This window comes from Eurytemora carolleeae, unplaced genomic scaffold (genome assembly GCF_000591075.1).
Source record: "Eurytemora carolleeae unplaced genomic scaffold, Eaff_2.0 scaffold429, whole genome shotgun sequence".
Taxonomy (NCBI): domain Eukaryota; kingdom Metazoa; phylum Arthropoda; class Copepoda; order Calanoida; family Temoridae; genus Eurytemora; species Eurytemora carolleeae.
Window position 1 is genome coordinate 161,871 of NW_019396398.1, and position 8,404 is coordinate 170,274.

At 34.0% G+C, this 8,404-nt stretch overlaps 1 long non-coding RNA gene across 1 annotated transcript; it reads left to right on the plus strand.

The window, feature by feature from the left end:
* Window positions 1-2,245: 2,245 nt before the first annotated feature.
* On the plus strand, window positions 2,246-4,033 carry LOC111702433 (uncharacterized). Its single transcript, XR_002765403.1, has 2 exons — window positions 2,246-3,449; window positions 3,862-4,033. It is a non-coding gene; the product is annotated as an uncharacterized LOC111702433 (long non-coding RNA).
* Window positions 4,034-8,404: the final 4,371 nt, after the last annotated feature.

The window sequence follows — 8,404 nt, forward strand, 5'->3', positions numbered from 1 at the left end:
ATATAAAAATGATACAAAAAAGTTGTCGAATGATCTGAAGATTATCTTTATCTCAAGAGGACAACATTGTAGGTAGGTTAAATTCAATTTCAAATTAATTATTTCACCGAAAATAAAAAATATAAAAAAATAATCATATAATTTTACATCTTAAAGCTTACTTCTTTTCTAAACAATATACCTTTGCACTTAACATGATTATATGTTTTAGATTTCGCTTTGTAGTTCTACATTACTCTGAAAAAAAAAATATATATTGTATTATACGAAAACTATGGAAAATAAATTACAAATCGTATTTTCCGAAATTTTTGAAAAATGATGAAATTTTTAAATTGAAATGTTCTACTTTCAGTTTTTTTCAGTTTCAAGTAATACAACTAGAGCCTTTTTCTTTTTGAGTCAATTTGAAATACAAAATAGGGTTTAATAAAATGGGGTTAATAGTTCAAAAAATGAAATCTCTTCGTGTTAGAAATTTTAAAAAGTTAATTTCTTTCCATGATATTATTGGCGACTGAGGCTTAATATTTTACAAGCACTCCATTCTTTGAATAAATTAGTGTTTGCGAAGTAAATTAAAAAAATGTTTATACATGCAAATGTTATGCATTAGAATGTACGGTGTTTACTGCATATAAATGCAATAAAACGCTTATCACTAAGGTTTATTTTAACTGAACTTTGACACCAAACATACCTTTTGTTTAATGTCTAACATATATCATATATGCATAAAAATTCAGGATAAGTTAAAAATGTCATTATTCAAAAGAAAAATATACGAGACAGAGATTTAATACGTTGACAAATTTGATAATTAACACGACTGAAAAATACAAGAAAACAGTAAAATAACAGTCGCTTTTTTCTTATTTTAAATTCTGAAACGTCATTTAGATTTAGGAAAAGGTTTTAGAATTTCTAAAAAAACACTACATATTGCGCAATTTCGGTATTATAAAAGAAAACACAACGACGAAAATCCTTTTGAAATATTCAACTTTTCACGGTAATATCGAAGAGCTCAATAATCAACACAGAACTACCACTAAAAGACCTTAATTGTACTTGTAATAGAGGAAATAGAGTGTGTAAAATAAATAAAAAATCTTTAATACAAAAACGACATTTAATCTCGTCTTTAACAGCAAAAAATTCCTTAACTTAAAATCCTTCAATTTAAATTTTAAGTTGAACATATTCTTTCAAAACATGGTTTACATACTAAGGCAGAACCAGGATTGCATGAAAGGCCTGTTTACTGCCTGATAGAGGCAGCCTGAATCGGCCTCAGTAAGCAGCTGTCTTATACAAGTTTTCCGAATATATAAGCGTCAATTGAAAACTATTTTTTCAGGTAGAAAGACCATTTATATTTCATAATAAATCATAAAATCAATTTTTTTTAAAAATTGAATAATGTTATACTCCTTTAAGGAATTGGAAAAAGTAACTAACCCTGAAAAAAAAAGAAAGCAACCTCAACAGACGATAACATTTACTTTCCGGCAGAATTATAAGGTCACAGTGTATGTTAGAAAGTATGTATCATTTGTGTACCATGCAGATCATGAAATGTGAGAAGGGATAAACGAGGATGTGTGTGGGGGGGAGGGTATTGATTGTTTTTAGCACTGGGACTTTGACCGTTAACGTAATCGCTTTTACCTGGTTGACGGTATACCCCTTTTTTGAAGTTAAGCGCGCTACCCGAAATAATAATAATAATAATAATAATAAGTTTAGTTTATCTCATAGAATAGTTTTAACCTTCCAAATTCTGCTTCAAAATGCTGAACAATTACCTTAAAACACTACTTTAATAATGCCATTTCAACAAAGTTTTTTTACATACAAAAAAATCAGCACCCTGTATATTCTTTTCTTATTGTTTATTTGTGACTTAAATATGTTAGTTTACACTTCCCTAGGGGGGAGAAGAAGGAAGGGGCAGGAAATAATAAGGGATGTGGAGGAAAGTAGAAGGAAGTTGACTTTTATTGTGCAATAAATTTAATCACCCAAATTTTGTAAAATTATAATTTTCTATACTTTTGTGAACATCTTACAGCAGAATTCACATTAATGATATAAGTAAGTTTTTTAATTAAACTATGCTGAATACAACATTTTATAAAACGGTAAATTCTAAAAATCCAACACATTAACTGTAGATCACTAGTTTTCCATATAAAAATAATAAATAATAAACTATCAATAGCTGTCTGAAAGATAAGAAAAGTTGGTCACCAGTTTTATCAAGCGTTAATGACAACCCATTAACAACCCAGAATAAGAATCATATTTTTTCTTTTCTTTTTCAGTCAACATAAAAAGTCAAATAAGATTAGATAAGATAAGGGAAGGATCTGAAAACCAGCCCATATATTTACTGATTTTTCTATATTTAGAGAAAAGGGAAATTTGTGTCAAGATTTTCATATTCTTCTGTTTGAGAATTCAACCTTCAACATAAAAATGATTTACTCATAATACACAAGTGACCCAGCTCAAGCAAAACTATTGCTAAATTGTTGCCAAAACCTTTTTGCAATATCTTCTGCTGTTTAGATGAACCTATATAAACTCTGTACATATTGTAAACTAAGTTCTGTTTTTTATATCTACACAGTGAAATACAACTCAATTTACCAACACTCTTTTTCTTCAAGTAAGTTAAAACTTTTTATCTTAACAGAAACACTGATTTTCTGTTTAGGTTAGAAACCTACAAAAATTATTACTCCAATTCTTATTCTTCAATTATTCTTATATGAGAACTTATCATCTCATTATCATTAAAAGATTTTCTTTTTAACAGTCTTTGGAGGGGTTGGACAGGAATCCACGGGTTGGAACAGGGTTTCGTGGGGTTGGAACAGGGTTCTGCAAACTGCCTGGGTTCGGACAGGATATTGTGGGGCTCATGGCCACATGGCCCCTGCTCCCTCGTACAATAGGTGGAAACACAGAATGTGTACAATCTTAGTTCAGCTGTATCTACGTAATAAGTGTCCACTCAGTGTTGTGCTGTTTTAAAATTAGGCATTTGATCTATTCCCATTTTTTACTATATAGAATATGTACATTTCCAATTGTTGCGTGCCTTATAAACCACATTAGAATGTATCAATATAATTTGTCTGACAAAATTATAAATTGAAGTGATAATTTTAGACTGTGCTTATCTTTTAGTGAAGTCAGTGTAATTTTGTGTTCCTTATTTTCTGTTTTTACACTTTTTCATTTCAAGTCCCCATGACTAAATAAAGGAGCCAAAGGGATTGAAACTGATATTGTAAACAACCATATAACATTGTAATTTTAATATATTATGTTAAAACATATTTTAGAAATGTTTAATGACATACTCAGGGAAGTCCTCTGGAAATGTTTAACTGAGATTAAACCCCCAGGTCTGGGGGAAGTACAGGCAAAAAGAAAAGGTAGTTTTTAAATGAAATGTTGTCTTTAAAAGGATTTCAACTTTTCTCAAATGTCTTATTTAAAAATTTTTGGAACACATAAGGAATATTTGAAAATTATTGTTTGAATTATGAAATTAATGTAAAATCTATGTACAATGTTACACAAAGGATGAGACAGTAAAGACGATAGGAAACTTTTAAATATAACGAACTTAAGCTAAAGTAAGTTTTCCCATAAATTGAAATTGATTTAATTAAAAATCCACATTTTTCTAAAAACCAATCAAGTTTATTAAGCCTTTTCTGGAAAAGAAATTAATAATTTGTTTGGGAGGGGGGGGAGGTAATACTTAACAAATTTGAAGTCAACATTACATTATAATGCATAAAATGATATCTTATTTTAAAATAGATTATATTTTTCGTTTAGGGGGGAAGAACTTGTTTTGTGTCTAGATGCTGTCCTCTCCCTGGGACATCCAGGTTTCATCCCCTCTGAACAAGAAGACAAATTATGGCTTAATGCTTTAAAAATCGAAGGAGACAACTGAAATTGGAGATAAATGTGCTCTACATTTAATTTTTAATAAATTATTTTTGTATTTGATTGTTTTTTTTGTAGTTGTTGTTGTTGTGTATGATGGTATAATGTGTACTGTAGTAATTGTTATACCCTCAAAAACTATGTTACTTTTGAGACAGGGTAATTTGCGAAGTTGGTCGAATTTTCTGTTGCCATCTATTGTACTTGACAATATATTTGTGAATGTATCGTTTTATTACATAGATTAGCAGTGTGTATTCAAACCTCCCAGAGGAAGGGTGTCATCAGAGCTTTCTAAGCCTGTTGAGAGAAATGGCGCTATGTGCTTTGTACTTGTATAGTTGTCTAGATATCAAGGCCACTAAGCTCCACAACTGAGTGGAAAGCTTGAATAATCCCAGACAAGATATAGGAATAAAGATGAATACAGAAGAAATACAGAAACTCAAAAAGGATGAAGTACATGCTGATACAGGTTTAAGGGGGAACAAAGCCTTCATTAGTCGTAAAATCAAATACCACAAACTAGTTTTTTACCCTTCTCACAATGGAAACTGGATTACTCATAGCAGACCTCTGACACTGATAGACAAAAGATACACTCCCCATGTTACAAAGCGCTGGAACAGCTTACTTAGAGGGTTAATTCTTCTTTAAAAAATCTGTCCATGTGGGAATACAAGTTAACAGTAAGGACTATGGTTTATCTAATACCTGCTACCCTTACACCTCCATCCTCGTCCTCCAACCTCCTAAAATCCAACCTTATCCTACTTAACTTATAGTGGAACTCAGAAACTGCTTAATCAAAACTTTCTGAGAGAGATCATCACTGGTATTATGGTGTTCCTTTCCTAGATAGTACATCTAAATGACCTTGAACATACCAGAATGCAGTTAGGGTTAGGAAAGAGGTCTTTTAATTTTCTATCTAAATTATTGCAAGACACTGATACATGTAATGCAGCTGACCAAGGGAAGTTCTCATTATACAACGATGTCAGCAATACACCTGCATAGATAGCCAATATCAAACACAACTGGAATAAATACAGAAACTCAAGAGCTGATATTGAAATACTACAAATTGCCTGGTCAGCTATCGAAACTGCACAATAACCATCCATGGGGTATGCAGCTAATTAAATAAGCAAAACGAACAGCCAGAAAACAAGAAGATTGGAAAAGTGATAATCTGCATTCTGCATTAAATACCTGTATCAATAAATTTGTTTCATATAAATTGATAAAGTTAAAATTACATAGATTTGTGGGTAGAATTATAAGCAGATAGATAGTGGAGAGAGTGTTTATCATGTATAGAAATATTCCTAGATAGAGAGGGTGGACTATAGAAATATCAGTGGATTGAGAGGGTGCGTAGCAAAATGTTAGTAAATAAGGTGGTGTAATGTGTACAGAAAAAATTAGTAACTAGCTTGGAAGTCCTGTGCTGCGCAGGTTCCTAAAAGTTACTCCCGCCATTTCCTGCACTTAAACGATTTAACCAAAAAAATAAATTTTCCCTATCAAAGTCAACCCACTTAACTTAGAATCTCAAAACCAAGCTAAGAACACTCCATGGGTCTCCCGAGTTACCCAATCAAAATTTGAGCAAATCGGTTCAGGGGTTCCTAAGTTATGGTCGGACAAACACCCAAACAGAGATTAATAGAGAGGCGTGTATATAAATGTTAGTAAAAATGAACTTGTAGATTTCTCTCTGTATCCCATAGTAGTCCCTTTACAAGGTCTGTACAGTCTTGTATTTTTGTACTGTATTCCTTTGCAGTCCCTTTTAATTCTGTATGGGACCGCATTTCTTTTAGTAGTCCCCTGAAGTCCCTTAAATGTCTGTATGTAGGTCAGGTCTTCATTTCACTTTGGATCTAATCTGAACTGTAGAATTCAGCATCTATCTATGTTGTCCTTTGTTTAGTCCATTATAGGTCTATGCGACAAGAACATTTAAAAACAGAGTTTAAAGTTCTCTGTAGTCCCATTAATAACGTCATTTGCTACATAAGTGAGTAACTGTAGTCATTCTTAGTCTTCCATTCCCCTAGCGACTTAGAGGGCATGCACAGGATTTAAGCCAGGGGGAAGGCAAAAAAAATAATTTCCCCCCCCCAGACCATAATAATGCTATTTTTCTTATATATTAAATTTACTGCAGATCTCCTATGTATCCCATTGTAGTCCCAATTCCAGGACTATATATTAATAGCTGGAGGGCCCGGTGCTGCCTGTGGAAAAAAAAAATTAGAATTTTTTAGCCTATAACACCCCTGGCCACCCATGAGGGTCCTCAAAATTTTTTAGCCCAATCAGTCAAGCTGTTTGGCGGGCAATACGAAACCTAATGTCTTAATTTATTTTATAGATAATGTATTTCTCTGTATAGTTCAGTATCACTTTCTGAAGCCCTTAGTAGTCTCCTGAGACAACTCCCCTTTGTTATCCTACTTCAAGGACTATATATTTAAACATATCCCTCTTTATAATTCTGTATTACTCTCAGAAGTCCTGAGTAGTCTCCTAAAGACTATCATTAGTCTCCCATCATCTTTATTTTTCCTTAATCCTCTCCTTATGTTATTTCCCCCTAATCTTCGTGGAGGTTGCAGGAAGACATGCCAAACACTTGCATAATGATTTTAGAGAACACCGGATTTCAACCTTTGACCATAAATTCCAGCGGGGGCAAGAGGACTTCTGCCCTCCCCCCCGTGTACATGCTTGATTTCAAAACATGACATTTAAGAGTAAAGAAAACTTGTAGAAAATGCTGTACACTCTTAAAACTGCTTTAAAAATCTATCAGTCCAGGTACAACTTGTAAACCGATCAAAGCCAAACCAATGGGCACAATCTCATAAGCTCCAATGTTAACACGGACATAAGCTTGTAACTATCAATGCCAAACCAATGGGCACAATCTCATAGGCTACAATGTCAACAGGGACACAAGCTTTATTACAAACTGACGATTTAGAAATTGCCTATTGTAATAGAAGAATATCAAGGAAAAAAAAAGAATAAGGAATTTTGTAGGCTAGAGAAGTAAGGGGCATAGTCCTAAAACTGGAGAACACAAGATAGTCACAAACTCACAAAGGGCTTAAGTATTAATTTTTAAAATCACAAAAACAAGCCAAAGAATATTTTATTTTAAAAAATTTGGGTCCACCCTATGATTTTGGAACCCCTTTCCCTTTCCCTCCCCCTCCCCCGTCTTCTATCAATTTTGTACATGAACACTTATTTTTCAAAAAGTTATTATTTATATTATTTTAGGGTTAGGCAATTACTGCGTCGAGCGCTGCGGCTAGGACGGACTCTCTAGGCTATAGCTCTGCGACTATTAGGGGATCTGTTTCACGTGTCTTGGACAAAAGGTATAGGACCTGGGGGGGGCTGTCCAAAACGCGTTTTAGGAGATTATTGTGGACAATTGAAATAACACAAACTGATACTTAAACAGCTAGGTATATTCCTAGAGAACGATTTTTAGACCCCCCGTGCCCCCTCCCCCCCCCTCCTATCAATTTTGTACATGGGTCTGACAGGAAGTGTCTTAACTTAACCTAACCCGTGCCGCAGAGCTCGCCCCCCTAGCCTGTCCTAGCCGCAGCCCTCGGCCCAGAAAGTGTCTTAACTTAACCTAACCCGTGGCCGCAGCGCTCGGCCCCCTAGCCCATCCTAGCCGCAGCGCTCGGCCCAGAAGTGTCTTAACCTAACCTAACCCTATAAAATAACAAAAAATAAATAATAATAAATTTGCTGATAAATAAATGGTCATGTACAAAATTGATAGGAGGGGGGGAGAGGGGGGCACGAAGGGGTCCAAAAATCGTTCACTAGGACAGACCCAACAGCTATGGGGGGGGGGGGGTTAATATTCTGAAGTCTTGACATTCAGTAAAATGAGTAAAATAGAGTTTACTTGCAACGTAAAATTCAGTTTTCAATAAGAAAAATTTCGATCACTACACAAATGATGATAATTTCAAAAAACTGCACGTTCAGCACTGCGACCAGTCACCAGTCGGAGCTGCGTTGTAAAAGAAATATTTATATAAAAATTACGCATGAAAGGAATGAAGGCAGCAGGTAAAAATACGCAGCTTTGAACATATGACTCAAGCTGCACTTAAAAAAATAATCTTCCGAAAGAAGAGAAAAGCTTGAAATTTTGCAACCATTTTTCAAAACTAAAATTTTAGATCTGGATTTAAAACTTTGACATCATTAGTTCATTTCAGGAAAGAATTCGGTTAAATGTAAATATATCTGCAACATGAAACATGAAGCTGTCAAATTAAATCATAAAACAAGTAAGGTCCTCCATTCAACAGAGCCTAGTTAGAATGCCCCGTAGCTTTGCTTCACAAGTCAGCTGATGGCTTTCCAACCATGGCCGCGGGGT